Source organism: Bombus affinis, chromosome 12 (genome assembly GCF_024516045.1).
Source record: "Bombus affinis isolate iyBomAffi1 chromosome 12, iyBomAffi1.2, whole genome shotgun sequence".
Classification (NCBI taxonomy): Eukaryota; Metazoa; Arthropoda; class Insecta; order Hymenoptera; family Apidae; genus Bombus; species Bombus affinis.
Genome location: NC_066355.1, coordinates 10,270,118 through 10,288,778, shown reverse-complemented (window position 1 = coordinate 10,288,778; position 18,661 = coordinate 10,270,118). Strand labels below are relative to the sequence as shown.

General features: G+C 39.0%; 1 protein-coding gene across 5 annotated transcripts in view; it reads right to left on the bottom strand.

Annotated features, from left to right (window-relative positions):
- Positions 1-18,661, bottom strand: part of LOC126922371 (putative polypeptide N-acetylgalactosaminyltransferase 9) — a 294,734-nt gene that overhangs the window by 132,664 nt on the left and 143,409 nt on the right. The window contains exon 5 of one of the 5 annotated variants that reach the window (XM_050734912.1): positions 2,943-3,008. The exons of the other annotated variants lie outside the window; for them this stretch is intronic. The gene's annotated coding sequence lies outside the window, so the exon portion shown is untranslated. The remainder of the gene's footprint in view (positions 1-2,942; positions 3,009-18,661) is intronic. 5 annotated transcript variants of the gene reach the window in all.

Here is an 18,661-nt window from a genome sequence, read left to right as displayed (position 1 = left end):
ACCGAAGTTCGTATTGTATCCTGTTGGAGTAACAGATCCTCGTTTTGGAATTAATTCTATGTAACTATGACTATGGATTTACAGTAGCGTTGTTCGGTTGAAAAATTCTATCGCTGAAATTTTGCAACGTTATCTTATCGATACGATTATTGGATTAACGTTGACACTGATAGAAACTGTCGAATGTCTCGTGTTAGATTTATCGAATTCTCTTTCTCCGATCAGCTGTCGTTTACGATTGTACGTAGCGTGATTGAAATTGTACTAAACTTCAGGAAAGAAGGTTAGACCGAGTTACGAAGATGTGAAAATACGCATTGGTGTATTAAATGGTTTTACGAATATTGTCGGCTCATTAATTATTAATCTATTTACATATTCGATATTGATTGCGCAACGATTAATCGCAATTTAGATTACATAAATATAAAGAGTGTAAATATTGGCTTGCTCTGTGTTACTTATTCCACATAGAATACAATAAAATTAGAGATATGACAATAATTAAACGAAAGAGAGAAGACAAACGATTCTTCGCAAATAGTCCGATTAGCAGCTAGTGGAAACCAAGTCTGTAAAAATTCAAGGAACTTCGAATAATAGAAAGTCACGGATTTAATAACTTTTTGCGAGCCGGATAAGCGCAGAAAGGTGATTAATAAATCGGATGTTCGGTGAGGCGTGCGTCAAAGAAACGAAACCGTATCCGATAGCATTTTTAAGCGGAGAAACGATAGAAGGGAAGAAGGGATGACTATGACTATATAACCTGTGTGGTTGGAAATTCGCTTCATCGACATCGACAACACGCCACGTCGGCCCCGACCTTCCAAGGGTTGAGATAAAATCAAAGCGAAATCCCTTGAAAATCGCGCTGGAAAGAGAGCCACGCATCCCTGGCGTTTCTGGATCGCGTTTCGATGCTTCGTTCGAGCGGAAGAACCTGCCAGCTATTTTGCCGCGTTGGTCCCTTTCGGCTGAGCTGGCAGAAGCAATCATCTTCCGAAATGTCAGACTTGCCTTGGTCGCAAGATTCGAATCTCCAGAATAATTTTTTGAAAGGATCGAGTAATAAAATGTGATATTGCACAGTCGCTGGGAGAAATTGTCTGGCTATGCTGCTCAACAGAATAAATAAATGTATCAGGAAACTATAAGACAGATTAAGTTATCCTGATGAATCGATAAAACATCGTGAACTTATTTTTAGCGATAATTAAAATACCACAATACGGTGGAGTTCTGGTTATCCGAGTTCCCTTTAACCAAAGTTTCGTATTATCCGAGATGCTTCGAACTTTATCATAACTTTATTTTTTTCGTAAGTTTAACATAAAGAGTACAAAATTGAAAATAGTCAGACATTTTTAAGACAGTTGATCAAACTCTCAATCGATCGAATAATCGATTAAACTTAGATACATGTGCAATATCGTGTTATCAAAATGTTTTTCACAATTTTGTTGCACGACTTATTAACGACCATGAACCCTTCTGTATTACTCGAATCTTCGATTATCCGAGGTAGGTTCGGTCTACGTTCCAAGATAATTATCGTATTCTGAAATAATTTAGCTTAAATTTAAAATTTCCAACAATTTTTCAAATTAGTTCTTCTATTCATTTTCAGTATCGTCCTCCTTTTTTCTCTCCTACATTTTCCCAAATCAAAGTCTCCGCCTTTCTCCTCGGAATATTCGAAAATTCATGAAACTACTCCGCATAGGAAACATGACACAAGTTTTCTAAAAATATGTCGAGCTGCTAAATTATAGATCTTATAACGACTAGCGCATCGCAGTTTGCATAATATATCGAAATCTGTCCGATACATCGTAGAGTAAGACATATGCATGATACATCGTAGAATCTGTCACACGTCGAAATTCGAAGCGTTCAGAGAACGAATCGACGGAATCTTTGAAGAATCTTTGACTAGTCCAAGTATACGTTAGGCCTTTACTCCGAAATCTTGGCGGACCCAATGATTGAGAGATTTTAACGGGGAAAACAGATGGTCGTGCGCGAATGGCCAAGAGCCGACCGAATTTATGGAATGAAATGTAAATTGAATACGCAGTCAACGAGAGCGTCGAGAAACGACGCGAGTAAATCGTGCCAGTTGGCTTCTTCCTTCGTTTTCTTCTCCCTTCTTATTACCTTCGTTCTCTGTTCAGTGTGCCGATAATTCGCACATAAATTCACAACAAATTGAAATAAAAACCGGGTCGATCGGGATGCAATTTACGTACCCCCCCCCCTTTGAATCCACTTCGCAATGACAAAAAAGGGGGTGAGACTGAATCGAACTGGGGAGATGGGGCGAGGAGCAGAGACAGAGGAAGAAGATTGTTTAGTGCCAGGAAACCAATCACGATCCCCCTGGTAATTCCCTTTTCTCGTATTAATTACGAACTTCGGACGTTTCTTCGATCAGATAAACTATCGCGATGGCCGATATAATTGTTGTGGTCGAGTAGCTGGAAATGATTTTTCTTTTCTTTAATTTTTTTGGACCGCAGGCTGCTGTAGAGAGGACCGGTATTATCCGTTCTACCGTCGATGGTAGATTCAAAGTATCGGAAAAGATTACATTTGAAAATTTGGAATAATTGTTTAGCGTTCTGGCAGAGAAGTTTCGGCTCGTGGAAGAAAATTGTTACGCGTGAATTTGATGTGCAATCGCAGCACTGAGCGATCTGAATGTAACAATGTCCTGGATCTAATGTTGCTAAGGTACTTTTTATAATGCGAGTTAAAATATGCTCACCCTGAACTAGTTACGAATATGTAAGATGTAAGAACGTATAGTCAGAGCAGATACTACACATCGCAGGTTTCTCTTGCAGTCTTTTTCAAGAAAGAATTAGAAAAATAATAATGGATTTCTCGCGAAGGTAATACAAAAATCAATCCAAAGTTATAATCTTATCGCTACTTACGAGCGCTTCAACAGCACCACGCCCAACGCCCAGGCATTTCTACTCGTTTCAGCAAAATGTACGTACCTGCAAAGTTAAAAAAACGAAAATTACTTCTTCCATTAACGTGACTAGGACGCCTAAAACGATACAGTACATGGCTAAGACCGGCGCTTTCGTGATCTCGTGTAACTTGAAACAAAGTTATTGGGACCTCTGTTCCCCATTCAAGCGTACACGCAATACGTTCGTATTAAATCTCGCGTACTTTTAATTTACCGCCCACCACGGTTCGTAATATTTTCTCCTTTCGCCCTGCGATTTAAACGCGCCACCTGATGCCCTTAATGTCCTAACACTGGCATGGTAACGATTTTTACATGCTGAAAGTGGCCATTAGAATACGAAATGAACAACCAAGAATGTTCAATTATTCCTCTGTTAGAAACTAAGTTCTTTTCAAGGGTTTTAAGTCCTATCAACTAAACGGTTATTAGCGATAGCTTAAGATTAACTAGTAGGTAAGCGTTACATTAATCTTACAATTAATTTCGATCCCTTTACGAACTCGATTAAGTTGTGAATTTTCTCATTTTTCAGGTTGTCCTTAAGCGAGCCTATCAATCTATGCTTATCACATGAAAGATTATACTTAGGAGAGTCTAAGATTAGATAATCTACTGTAATTGCAGAAGAGCACTCGTTGCATCGAGGAGTTGGTCTTCTGAATGATAGACTGTGGGAATGTGTGATCTTGGTATGTTCAATCTTAACCCGTGAAATATAATCTCTTCTAGCAAATATAGTATTCGTTTTTCCGTTCTCGAAACGGTCTCGGTGATATTTTTACCATAAGGCGAGGCTGTTAGATTCCATTTAGATTCCCACTCGTAATATTAAACTATCTTTTGCTTCTTTTATCGAGTTGTTCATATGTAAATTGTCGCAGTTGACGGTGTTTAGAGAGTCGGCGGCTTGCTTGACCAGCTTTTTCATTGCCAGGAATTCCAACGTGACAAGTGTTTCATATCAGTTTTATTTCTTTTCCTTCTGTGATGCTTTTTCTACATACTGAAAAACGTAGTACTCTTTCGATGGAATGATCTAGCAGATACTCGTTTCTCTTTCTCTCTCTCTCTCACTCTTTATTGCTTTGTCCTATTTTATTAACTACAATTCCATTTCTCTATTTTTTTGCATCAATTACAGGATTCTGAGAAGATAAAGATACCAAGAAAATGAAATAGAAAGGGAGGAACAAGGCAATTTCTAGGAATTTTATCGCGTGCAAACGCCACAACACGGAGTTTTAGATTGAGTTCGCTCGTCATCGATATCAAGCGGATTTATGGCGTCGAACAATAGCGGAAAGGATTCACGCTTTCACCGAACCGCGCGTATACCTCGATCGAGCAGGGAAAAATAGGAGATCGTGAGTAGACGAGGCTGCTTCCTGGGCGAATTAAACGTTTTATGGCGAAAGGCGCAGTCGATTTGAGAGTTTAAGGGAAGGGTCAAGAGGTCAACGCCACTTTTCAAAACCCCTCGGTAGTTTCTTATCGATACGATGTAATAAGGTTGTTCAAGTGCTTGGAGCAATTTACGGATCGATCTAGATGTTTTAGTTATTAATATTTTTGAGCGAAAGTTTCAGAGAATGTAATCAAACAGTATGTATATCTTTTAGAGAGGAAAGTATTCTCTTTTTATTTTCATCTTTCTATGTATTTTTCGTTAAAGAACGTCTTCAATTGAACGACGTTCTTTCCTCTTTAATGATATTTTACAGTTTTCGTGTTTTACTCTAACAAAAGCTCCGATAAAACTTCGTTTCAACAAAAATGAATACTAACTTAAAAGAACGAAGAAAACACGGCTTACAAACATTCTCAAAATATTATCGAATCCTCGAAGAGGAATTGCAAATAAAAAGGGACTTAAATACACGAACTGTCCACTTTAGAAATTTAAGTATATTATTTTAAGCGTATACTTTAAATACTAATGACGATTTTAAACTAGAGAACGAAATCTTTGTTGGACGAAATTCTCGCTCAGTCGCGCGATCGCAAGATTAGAAAACTTTAGAAAAAAAAAAAAAAAAAAAAAAAAATAGAAAACACTCGAACTTGCTCGAAGACAATTTCATTTTATCGTCCATGTTAGAGTCTGGTACTTTCAAGTGGCTGTGGAATATTATTGTGTAATATTTCCCGCTGAATATAGGTTCCAAACGTCGCGGGTGAGCAACTCTATAAAATTGCTGCCTGTTATTTCCCCGATACGATGACGAAACGTAAACGGAGAGGATCAGAATTTCCGGTTTCCGGGGCAAGTTTAACGACACGAAGCGCATAAGCCACGCCGATTATCAAACACCGTTGAAATTTAATCACGACAGAGGATCTCGATGTTTTGCACTTACGTAATGCACGTACTTGTCTCACAAACATTACTGAATTCTTACGAATACGAGCAAACTAGTCGCTGCACGAGAATTACTGCGTTTTATGGCTACTTGCATTTCCCTATCTGTATGTCATCTGACATTTTTATGTAATTCTGTACAATTTCCCGCACAAATGATAGATAAACGCGGTAATTTTTTTAACAGATTGCGAATTTTGACCTATTAAACGATCATGTTCCTCGTACTTAGAAATTCACGTTAAATGCATATTTAAAGATAAGATAGATCATGTACGGCACTGTAATAAATTTATGTAATATCTAGGCGAACATCGGGAATTGTAAGTTGCATAAGTAATTAGCGATTGCGAATAATAAAACTAGAATCGCTATTAATACATTCTATTACTTTATTTCTCATCCCATCAGATATAAATACAATCGGCATAAATCTCCATTGATTATCGGTAAATGAGCTAAATTTCCATAAATTAATCACGCAACAGTAAACACGCATACCTGAGCCGTTTCTCGATCGTGTAAAGAGGTATTCGCGAATTTCCTGTCGATGTTGCGTGTTTAAATCGAGCATCTAAAATAAGTTGCTTAACGGAAAGAATATATCTTTTATGAGAACGATGTAACATGTAAATACGATAACAGGACTTCATAAATGCTTCCCTTTTTAAACATTAAAGTCGATATTCTAAACAGCTTCCTCGGAGAAGAACCTCCGTTTTGATTTCTTCCTCTGATATATATAAGTAAAACTTTTTGCCTCCGCGGAGCATTTACGAGCAACTAGAGACACTTTCGTCGTTAGATATTATCGTATGTTTTATCTGCGCGAACTTTAATAGAGTTGCACCTAGATTTTTGCTCGTTCCACCTTCTTGCAACATGATTTATTGATATTCCAAAGCGTGTCTCGATATAGACACTCGTTTTCATTGCTTCGGCTTTCAAATTATTCAAAATATTATTTTGCAGTCTCTTATCCGGAAGAATATCATTCACGAGAACGACGGAATATAGAAACGCGATAACTTCATAAATGTTTCCCTTCTGAAACATTAACATTGATATTCCAAGCAGCTTTCACGAAGAAGAAGCTCCCTTTCGATTTCTTCTTCTGATATAAGTAAAACATTTTGCCCCTGCAGGGCATTTCTCAATAAATCTCGTCATTCGCTAAACAAATAAGAACATTACATTTTCAAATCGATATATCGATTGACTTCGAAGCAGTACAATGTCAATGAAATCATTGTAAAAGCGGCCGTAGATATAGCGCAGATACCGTACCACTAACCCACTAAATCCTTCCACACACGTTTCACCACTACCGACATCACCGTGCAAACACATAGTCATGCAGAGGCTTTGCTCGAAACCGCGCAACCTCGTGAATCTTTACGTTCCAGTCCATAATAGAATATCCAGAAGGTTTCACGCCGCCGAATTACCATACTGTCCCACGCTGTCAGCCTTCCGTGGCCACTTCACAAAAGGAGGCTGTCGCAAGCGTGCTCTCGCGTCAAAAGTAGCTTCCTTGGAGAGAACGCTGTGCGCTAAACCAACAGAAAGAGAGAGAAAGGGAGAGGAAGAGGGGGAACGAGAGAAAGAGAGAGAGAGAGAGAGAGGTGAGGTGAGAAGCGAGTTACCGTTGACGAACTTTATTAAACTATTACCACGCGAAACTCGTTAAATACCCACGAGGCAGGCATCTCGAGCCTAGACGATGCGGTTTGACCGTCTAATTTCAGTCGACAGACGGGATGTTTGCGTGACGCCGCTGGCATCTTCACGCTCCGCATGTCGAAGGCACGCCACGAGAATTCGCGGATCGAACGGAGGTTGATCCACGCGTACGTGTGCCTATCTCATCTCATCGAATCGATACGCCACATATTCCAGGCTTTAATAACGGGGTCAGAAATTCGTCGACCGGCTCGTTAACGCCGGATAAATCCTGTCGTTTCTGCTCCATCGATCGATCAATCGATCCCCCTTCTTTCCTCTATTCCTTTCTTTCGTTCGTTAATTGACCGATTCGTTCTCCAGATGAAAAAAACGCCGCCTCTTTTTTCCAAAGCTTCCACTCTCTCAGAAGTATTGACGTTTGATTGATTATCGCGGCGTTGTCGATGTCGATTCCGCAAATGGGAGACGCGAGGATCGCCTCCAGCCAAGGACAGCATCTATGGAACGAAATCCGTGATTGATGCTTCCGGGAAAACCGGCATCATGAAGACTCGGATTAACGCCGCCGTTGTTACGGTCGATAGCCCGATGACATTTTTGCCTCGACGTTTTACGGTCGTTGCGTTATTTGGTTTCGCTTAAAATCGACACGATTTCCAGTGTTTCGTAAAACGAAGAGCGGATTTGGAAGTTTGCAGAGAACTATAGGATTTACCGTAAATCTTTCGAGTACATTTATTTTTTATTTAATACAAATCGAGGTATCATTCGTCCAATTAACTTTCTCCGCTAGGATTTACAAAATTTGTCATGTACTTTCAATCTTACGGAGAGAACGTGCGAGAAACTTTGATAAAACGTGTCATCTCGTGGAATATCGATCCGTGTGCAACAGCCGCATCTGATTTTTATTCTGCCACAAAATTCCCGAAATTTACAATCTCTACATTCCCTCGTTCATTCGTTCGTATCGAGTAATAACAATTTATCGCGCGAAGATTCTCTTCGAGTAAACATTTCTCAGAGATTATGCTCAACTTTGATCTGTGCAAAATGTAGAACATTGCAAGGGGAAATTTTCAGTCCGATTGCAAGGTGAAATTTGCTGACACTGCGTCGAATCACGATATCAAACTTTTCTTAAACTCCAACACCAACAACGCCAAGTCGCGAACTCATCGTTCGAATCTCCAACAGTCGTCACAAATTCGCTGAACTCAACGAGCTTCGGAGAACTCCCTGACGTTACACGTTCATCCCTGGCCAGGGAACGTTCGTCCCTGGGCAGGGAACGTTCAGGCTGCATTCTCGTTCTGCTAACGCAATTGTTACATCCACGTCGGATCGCGTTTCCGCGAGCGTCGAGGGAAGTTGTATAAGCCTCTGAGCGCAAGAGTAAAGTTGCCATCGACAGATTCGATAAGTTTATTAGTCGGCGGCGCCCGAGGCCGAGAATCCGGATCGAGATGATTATCCTGAGGTCCCGGGAAGATGATTTCTAGTTTCTACGAGAACTTCGCTAACGTCCGGCAGGATTGTTCCAACGAATATCTCAGCCTCGTCGTGTTAACGTAATTTTCGATATTTTCGTCTTGAGTGACATACTAAATGCGTAACTGTAAATTGAAATTGCCGGGAAATAAGGATGGTACGGCGTAAGGCTTGTTTCCTCGTGATACGTTGTTAAACTTTGAACATATGGTGAAACGGCACATGAATTATTTATGCTTTATGAGAGATGGTAGTTGCGAGCTGGAATGTATGGTGTGAAAGGTTATCAACGTAGAGTGAAGCGAAATATTTTAATTGGTATAGAAAATATATACTTTTCGGAACATGTATTTCAAGTGTTTCATATTGAATCATACTCTGTATAATAATCAATCAAATAGTACGTCTATTCATAATTACTAACATGCAATTTTCTTCAAAATTAGCATCCAAGTTAATGCTACCGAAATTGATACCTCGAGATTCAAATATTATTGTCAATATCTTCTTTAATAATCGTAGTATTCGAACTCTAATGTGTTCATAGTAGGTGCTGATAAATCAATTTTCCAGTTTTTAATTTTTAACAAATTATATGGGCGGAATATCGTTATAATGGTCAATTATATTTGATAAAGTATATCCACTCGACTATCTCGTTAAATGATTAAAGTTGACTTAACGCGATAGCAATTAAAATATTTTAATGTTTTTCTAACATTTTCCACGTCCCATCCACACCCCATCGTTGGGGTTGGTAGACTTACAGTATGAGGTAGGCTGACTATATGGCTATACGATCAGATAAGAAAACGTCATTAGTAACTTATCTTAATGATGATACATTCTCCCATATAATAAACTAAAGATTTATGTTCAATAAATTACACGTAAATTAAAATGTATTTATAAGTTAATCAAATTTAAACAGATCATAAAAATCGCTTTCCTAATAACAAAATAATGATTGAAACTTTCATAGGAAAAACTTAGAGTATTAGAAAGTATCATTAAAATGATACTTCAATCATGATCTTCACAGTCTGATGTATAATTCTTGTACTTGTAAAAAAGTAAATTTCCTTTTACATATCTTGAGTGAATCGACATCTTACGCGAAATACATTGAGCCTAGGCTTACGTAAATAAAAACGGATGTTATTAGTCAACCAGCATCGAAAGATCATTTTGATTTCGATATTTCACGTAACTAAATTACTGATGTATTTTAAAAAATACTGTTACGATAGGTCGTCTAGTAAACAAATTTTAAAATATATCTCTAATATTTAGTCTGATGTTTATTCTGTATATAGAACGCGAAAACATAAAATCTCTATGAACAAATATTTACTTATGTAGCCAATTTTGCGACGAACGTCGATAACTCTCGATCGTGAAGCTACGGAGTCGAAAACAAATGAACGTCAAGTGACTCGTTTCTATCGTTTAATAAATTCTTCCGCGGTGGAGTACACTTATTAACAATTAATCAACCTATCTCAACAGTCAGCCAGCTTCGGTCTTCGCTGTACGAAGCTCGCGGAAGCAACTCACGATAAGTACATCTTCGTTAATTCTCTAATTTCCCGCAAAACCAAATTGCGCATTTAAGACGCCATAATCTTCATGTTACATCGCATTACTGCAAGCAGCTGAAAGCGACGAGAAGGTCCCGAGTGGATTTTTGCGCGGCGTTCAAATACTCGCGAAACGACACGCGGAATCGCGAAACTTATTACGTTACACCTGTCGCGCGAGCGCCGTATTTCAGCGTCGCGCTGCGAATAATTGCTTAATGAAAATTCAACGACGTGCCTTCGCTGGAAAAAGGAAAACATCCGCCATGAACGTAAAACGTCGACGGGCCAGGTCGCATTTAAATTCCACATCCAGTCGCAATAACCGCCGGGGACGAATCACGGTACAATAAGTGGAGCCAGATGGTGCCTCCTAATAAGCGGCGTACCTTTCCACCCTTCGTCACCGAGCCACCCCTTTGCCAATCTAATTCGACCTGCTTCCAAGCCCGCGCCAAAGCGGATGCGGACTAGCGGCTTCAATTAACAAATTCTTGTCGAGGCAATCTCAACGGTACTAATTAGGCGGCGACAAACGGAAGGTACTCTACGTTAGGTTGCACCCTGAATAGGGTGATTCGTTTAAAAATATTAGACCGAAAGGATGGGTAAGATGACATGGAATTTGTAAGATTTACACGGGGTGGAAATGAGAACCATTTCTGATTAAATGGAGGCGTTTTCGGTGGAATAATTTCGACCATCCTGTTCGTGAAATGGAGCGAATTGAATAATAGCGGTAGGATGAATTTTGGTAGGTCGAAGAATTGAAGTTTTGTCTAATAAAGACGAGGACTGGATTTTTCAGGCTTTTTAAGATTTGTTTTCCTCTAGTGTTTTTGAGCTTTTGTCAGAATGAGCATTTAATGATACTTACATTTAATTAATATAAATATCTCGAAAACTATCGGTGATTTAAAAAATGGTTTGAAACAAATTGTATCATTTTCAGGGAGAAAACATATCATGTCGATATTTATTTTACCTTGCAACGATCGTGAAAAACTCTGTGAAGATCAGGGTTGTATTCTTAAACAGGAACTATTCCATGTTCTTGTAGTCTAGATCAAAACATTTCCAAAACACTACTTGTAGTTTGCATAAATTACTATAGAGGTATCAAATCTTTTGATCTGCCGCGATGCCGCCGGCAATGGCGTTGTCTAGTGTACACTAGGTTGGTCAGCTTGCTCGATCAAACATCATTGTAGCTCTAAAAGGAGCCGATTGTGTATGCACTGTGTGTTTGTACTAAATATTATTTCTCGAACGACTAGTCGCTTGTCCTACATGTTTGCCATCGAAAAATATACAACTTCCCATTCTTTTAAAACCTTAATATCTCGATAACGGTGTATGCAAAAGTACACGTAAACAGTGTTTTGATGTCGACTATAAGAATATGAAATAAAAGAGTATGCTCAGACTTACAAATAATACCTTTATAAAAAAGTATAATCTTTGCAAGGCGAATGCACGGTAAAATAAATATCATCGTAATACGTCCCCTACGGAATCGCATAATGTTTGTTTCAAACATTCTCTTCCTACATATTTACGTGTTTCCAGATAAAACGGACACATTGTGTATTTACTAGTTCAGGAGAATTGTAAGATTTATCCGAGTTTCACGGTTACTCCGAACGTCACCCGGTCACCTCTCAAAACCCAACAGTGTCCCCAATCGTCGACCAAACAAATGCAACCCTCGAGGAATGGCGCAGGGAGCAATAAACCAAGCGAGCGTCGTCAAAGATTCACGAGGTCGATCTCTTTAGCAAAGCGGTCGCAAGGAAGGTTGAGGGAAGGAGGCAATCAAATAAAATGCAGGATCGTGCCGAAGCGATCTCGATCAGTCATAAGCTACGTGAACGAAGGTCAGAGGAGCAAAGGAGGATCGTCCAGTTCTTGGTGGAGTCGCCGGCAATTCGAACACCGTTAAGTCCCGCGAGAGTCTATTTCGCGTGCCCTCACGAGGTCTCTAAAGACACCTTCACATGCCGTCGTGATCAGTCGTTCCACGTAATACCATCTCGTGTTTGCGCCCGAGAGTTCGATGCCCGACACCCATAGCATCGTTCGTTCCTTCCTCTCTCGCTTAATCCTGCCTTTAACCCCTTCCCTAACCCCTTCTCTCTCTCTCTCTCTCTCACTCTCTTTCTCTCTCTCTCTCTCTCTCTCTCTCTGTCTTACTCTCTCACTCTCACTCTTGCAACCTTTTCATCGTCTCTTCTTCACCGACACTCGAACCGATCTTCTACTTCTCTTGCTCTCTTAAATTGCCTTTCTCCTCTCTCTGTCTATCTTCTAGCCCTTTAGCCTCGTTATTCTCGTCTCGTTCTTCGTTTAATCTTCAGACGTTTTCCTTCCTCCTCTTCTCTTTCCCCTCGCTCTTTGGTTTTCTATCTTGCAAGAGCAAGGCCGAGGAACGGGCCGTGAGATTGAGAGCAGGACTTTTTAACGACTTCGCATATACGTACCATGTACCTCTTCCACCTTGGTAGACGAGCTTCGAGCACGACCCAGCCTCCGAGAAGAGACCCGGACTTGACGATAATAGGATCCCGCCAGGGAGAAGGCTCCACGCGGTGTCTAAGTGCCTTCTAATCGGGTTTCCTCCGTCGATCGTTTCTGATGGCCCCACGAGTCGTCAGGGATTCTTGAGTACTTCATGGATGATGATCGAAATGAGTGCGTGACTCGTTCGAGGGACGTTCGTAGAGATTGTACGGGACTTTTATGTTGGATAGTCGACGGGTAGGACGAGTTTCGCTTTAAACTTTCAGTGCTTTAACTCCTACTGACGCACTTGCGTTGCTTCGTATTATATTTATTTATATGCATATAAATTTCTGTTTCTGTTTTACGTATGTAACAGTGATGATTCTTTGTGCATCTTGTAGAGCATGTCTTCCAATTGGACCCGTTAAAAGATTCTTCAAAACAACTCCAAATTGTCAAAGTTATGAAAATTATTAATAATTCTCTCTCTTAGTTTCTCCAATCTTACAACGTGGGTGTCGATTTTTAAAAAATTGGTCGAGGACGACGAACTCGTGCTCGAATGGGACAAAAATAGTCAGCATAACCGATCAAGTAGATTATCCAGTATAAATCGATCGACTTAGCGATAAAAATGAAATGCCTCTACAATTTCCATTCGAATAAAAAAGAAACTTATATATTACTCTCTAATCATACGTTATATGAGTATAATTCTTATTTTTTCTTATGAAACATAACGCTGCGTCTTGTGCAATCAATTCCAAAACGTTTCTGTCTAACCATAAATTACTACCGCCAGGGTAATCGACAAAAAGGAACGAGTATTGCTCTAAACGATTCATCCAAACGCGTAACACGCTTCGACTACGTGGATCAACCTACGTTTAACAAGATGTAGGAACCCGTGTACATACAACAACAACAAAAAGAAGGAAACTGTAAAGGCGGGATTATAAATAACTTTAATCTCGTAAGATATTTCCAATACGGAAATTACTAATTCTCGTATACGCACAAATTTCAAATTCTTTATCCTCTATCTATTCTTTAAAAAATTAAGAGATGTAAAAGTACACAGAATGCGCGTAACACGCGAAATGAGTTTGTGATAGTGAAACGAAGATTATAGAGAGGAGAGGAACGTCCTATCTAACCGGCTACACGAATCTAGATCAATTACGTAGCACATGGGCCACGTGTTTTGAACTCAATCCCTCGGACAGAGTAGATTGAGTAATGCACATCGAGCTGCATTGACTGAATGACAGTCTCTGCTAAATTGACAGCCTTCCGGTTGCATGCTATCAGACTATTATGGGGCTACGTGGCTAGAAACATGCCAGAATGTCATTCTTACTCTTCTTGTCACAGGACGCATTAGCGCTGCAATAAAAATTATGTAACATTTTATTTTAATGTAACTGTCGACAACATTTATTATCGACTTATTGTGCGTCAACTATAATGTGCTTTCCTGAACGTTCGAGCATTTTTTGGAACGGTACCAAATGCTTTGTCAGTTAGCAAAACAAGGCTTAGAAGGCTTAGTGGTCAGAAAAATTGGAGAAGTGGAAGGAATAATAATAGTCGTCAGCTAGAGAAATCATTGAGTTTGTTTGAGTTTTATTTAAAAGCGTAAAGTTTTTCATTAAAAGAGTAAAACATAGGCAGAGGAATATCTTATATATTTTGAATATCGAATGGATTTTTAGCTTACTTAATTTCTTATGAATGAAAAAAATCTATAACTCAGATATAAACAATATGGCACATTGTACGATTGCCAGAATTTCATAGATATTTTCAGCCAAACTGTAGCGTCGTTGAAACATTCTCTTGGGCGTTCTGTGTGACAATATCATGTTGTAACTTTCCTTTCTCAGTACTTTTATATTATGTCTCTGTCTCGTCGCTTCTTACGTGTCTATTTTCATCCTTTTTCTTTCTCTTTAATAAGTATCTTCTGCTCCTTTTTAATTCCTTTTTCTTTTCTCGTCTTTCATGTCCCATTAATCTATTATATCTAAGGATTTATCTCATAAACAGATAAATAAATAAATAGTAAGAAACTATAATAATCTATAAATTAACAAATTTCATGATTTCTATATAATTATGCTAATGTGAAAATCGCCTCTTGACTTGACCAGAGTTGTTTAAAATGCCTATCGTACGAGCTGGCTGTCCCTCCAGGGATGATCAACCATCGTTAGGAAAATTGCCAAATGTGAACGTTACCTCGATAGGAATTATTTCGATAAAGATTATTAGCCGTGACGGTAAAACGTTCCTGTCCGCTGTCCCGTTCCGTGGGAAAATACACATGTGAACGAGTCCGCGTGGATAACGGAGACATGCGGGACACCGCCGATACAAAATATGTCGCTTTTATTTGCGAACAGATGAGTAGATTAAGAATCGTAAAATGAGAGTGCCCGTGGGCAATTATGGTCTGCTCTTTTATCGTGACGCGATTTTAAATAGTAATTTTACCGTGGCAAAGTTACGGTAACTGGGAATAACGTTCGACACGATGGGCTTCGCCTCGTTTGATCAATTTTGACTCGTGAAAGCGCGATAAACGGTAAACCTAACAATTCTAAAACGCACAACGTATACCGAGATATTTCTGTCAACCTCTTACGATGCACGATTATTTCTCCAACTAATCTCTGTGAGTAATACGACATATATTTCCCGAGAAAACCAAGCTTCAAATAATCGTAGACGATATGTCAAGTACGATGTTCAAAAAGACTTATCGCCGTTTGAATTATAGCCAAGTATTTACGAAAGAATCGATAAAAAGTTACAGTAAAAGAAGCGATAAAAAGAAAGTGCAGCCTTCGATCGTACATTCACTTAACGCCACCAATTACTTCATAACTGTAATAAATCAACCTAGACCTCGATCAAGGTAGGAAAATCAGGCAGAAAGTTTAGGAGAAAGGCTTTAATCGCCGATGGATTAGCAGTAACACGGATAATCCGTGAAATTGCGTGGCAAAGCGAGAGCAAACACAAAGGGTCAGTAGCCTGAACGTGTTGCAACGAGCAGCAGCTTGTTGGCCTCGCAAACTGGTTTCGCGCGAGTCAAGATCTAGATCGCGACCTTCTGCAAGAACTGCGACCTCGGGACTCCATTCGCCGATGAAACTGGCAGTCGAAACACGAAAATAAAATAATAACCGAGCAAAAGATACTAATTTCAGATATTCGATGAAAAATAATCGCGACCATCGTCCAAGTATTCGATCGAATAAAAATAGAGAGAATGCACGCAGAATCCTCGCGTTACTCGTAATAAGGATGCAAATTTTATTTGCCCGTATAATACTCGGGCTTCCATTATTTTTCATTCACAGTTACCCGTGGCGCAATATCAAACGTTGCTTGATATTACTCGTAAACGGGGTAACGTAATGGTTTATAAGCAGATTATATTAGAATAAGCGATCATCGACTATTTGGTTACAGTAATGAAACCATGCCGCGTTTTAAACGATGGTAAACGAGATCGTTATTTCTTTGCGTTAATTGCGATTCAGGTGATCACGTTACCATCTCGTTAGTTTATAATTTAACAAGATTCAGCGGATTAACTATTTAGCATATTACATAGAGAGAATCATAATCGTGGTACGCGAGCATGATAAATTCGGTTTTACTCCGTCGGGGCTCGTCATATTTGTATTTTCAATCGCACGAATCTGCATACGAGTGCATAGAAATACGAGTTTCATTCCCGTAAAATCGCAACGATCGCGCGCTACCAAATGTTGGCTGTAAATCACTCGATGTCACATTTTTACAACTGAAATGATTTTTCCCTTGGTCTGATAATATTCCTGCAAATGAATATAAATCGTCGGTAATAAAAAATAATATTTTTAGTACCAAATATCCAACATTTCGTCGAATATTTCGTATTACAAAATTTAACGAATTTAATTTTTTAAGCTCGAAATATCGTGTCGTTTAAACGCGCTTTATTTTTAGTTGCCTGTTAATGGCGTTCTCGCGCTGATCATTCACGAGAAGCAACAAACGTATTACGATTTAAAGAGCCAATTCAATCGTCCGTACAATTTATGAAGAACGAAACACGGATAATACGAAGAATCGAGGCTGTTCCAAACTTGGGCTTGTACCTGGCTTTCAGCGACGACCATTCTTATTCCATCACGCACGGTCAAACGTCCGCGAATCAAAGTCCCTTTGTCTCGCCGTTCCTCAATTATGAACGAGAGTGACTGACAAAATCGCAAAAGCGAAATGTTCACGGTGCATAAATGCGCAATGAACTTTCCGGGAAATTACGCAGCGTGAGATTGTGCCCGAAAATTGGCGAATCGTGATCCGTGATATGCCGGAGTTCATTTCGCTCCATAATGGCGGTCTAAATACCAGTAAAACCATTCGCGCGATGACGATTGTTATCGAACGTTTTTCCTATTTCGCTTTTCTCTTTGCCTCGGTGTACGTACTCGTATTTCTCGTATTTCTCGACTGGACGAAACATTACCGAAAAGCAGCGAATGAAATTTATATTTTATATCTCCCACTGACTGGGTATCTTTACGCGCGGTCATTTCCGAATTTGAAACATTTCGATCGTAATACGTGGAATGTAAATCGTGTTTTCGGTCGGCGGCACTTTTCACAGCAGAGATATAATTTTATAGGTTTTATATCGAGATTGGCAATTCGACGATCAAGCGTTATGTTTAATATCCGTAGCCGATTAAACTGTAATCACCGAGAATTATACTCGGATTTATTTTTAAGGTAATCTACAAAAATTTAGTTTATTTGAAAGTTTTAATATTAATACATGTAAATTCGATGTAGATACAAAAAAAAAAAAAAAAAGGATTATCGATCTTAAGCGGAATATAAAAAAGTGCTAATCGATGAAACAGTATATACAGTTAACCTTCTGTAATCAGAAATCTATTTATTTGTGATAGGAAAAATTATGTTTGATTACAGTTTCTTATACCGATTTGATTGACTTATTTGATTTGATCGATATCGACGTAATGATATAGCATTAAAATACATTAGTAAGGTAATAAAACGAAAGTGAAATTATAGTGCTTCCTATACTTTACCTTATATTATTCCCTGCAACAAGTAATACGGATATTGCAAACCGGCTCTCAATGTACAAGTGGTTGCTTCGGGTAATGGATTGTGAACAACAAAGTTTCGTTCCAAATTTACTCGGTCAAAAATAAAAGGAAGAAAGAACGGGATAGAGAAGAACGTGAAAAATGAGTGGAAGTTTCGAAATTCACGTCTGGTGCACGAACGGGCCAGGTAGTTAACCGAGAGCCGTTTTCAATCAAATCCTGCGGCCGATAGGAGATTTAAATTCGTTTCGACGTAAATGAGTCCACTTCCCGTCTCTCTCCTGTGCCGCGATTTCGATCGGAATTTTACCCCGACAGAAAAGATCCACGAAAAATTCGCCTCGATTCTTCAGGCGATACTTTGATTTATTTTTACATTCCAGTTTCTATTCTGCTATATTGACAGAGATGTCTGCGGAAGAGAGAGAAAGGGAGAAAGAGAGGAAGGGAAATACCGTAGATTCAAATTATTATGGAATTTGAAGTGGAAAAATTCAAGCCGCGGAATCAAAGAAACTGACACAATTTCACGTTCAATTTTAGAACTTAACCAGAATCATTAAATTGGCAGAAGCAATATGAAAAATTACGAAAGTTGATAAAATACAAAATATTACCATTAGGTATAAAATCAATTATGGGACGGATTATCGTGTAACAGCGATAGAAGCGAGTGATTCTTATGAACTTTTTTTACGGATTTTTAAGGGATTACGTTTGCATTTCAAGACTATATCAACATCTCGAAAAGGTCTAATCCGTTATATAACTAATAATTAGTCTAAGAAAAATTAATAAATATCGTTTGTTTTCGTTGTCGTTACGCAACGAATCCTTCCTCGAAAAATTAGAAATTAACGCAGAAGAGAAAGGACGAAAGGCATCACCACGTCACGTACCTCAACTTTACAATCTC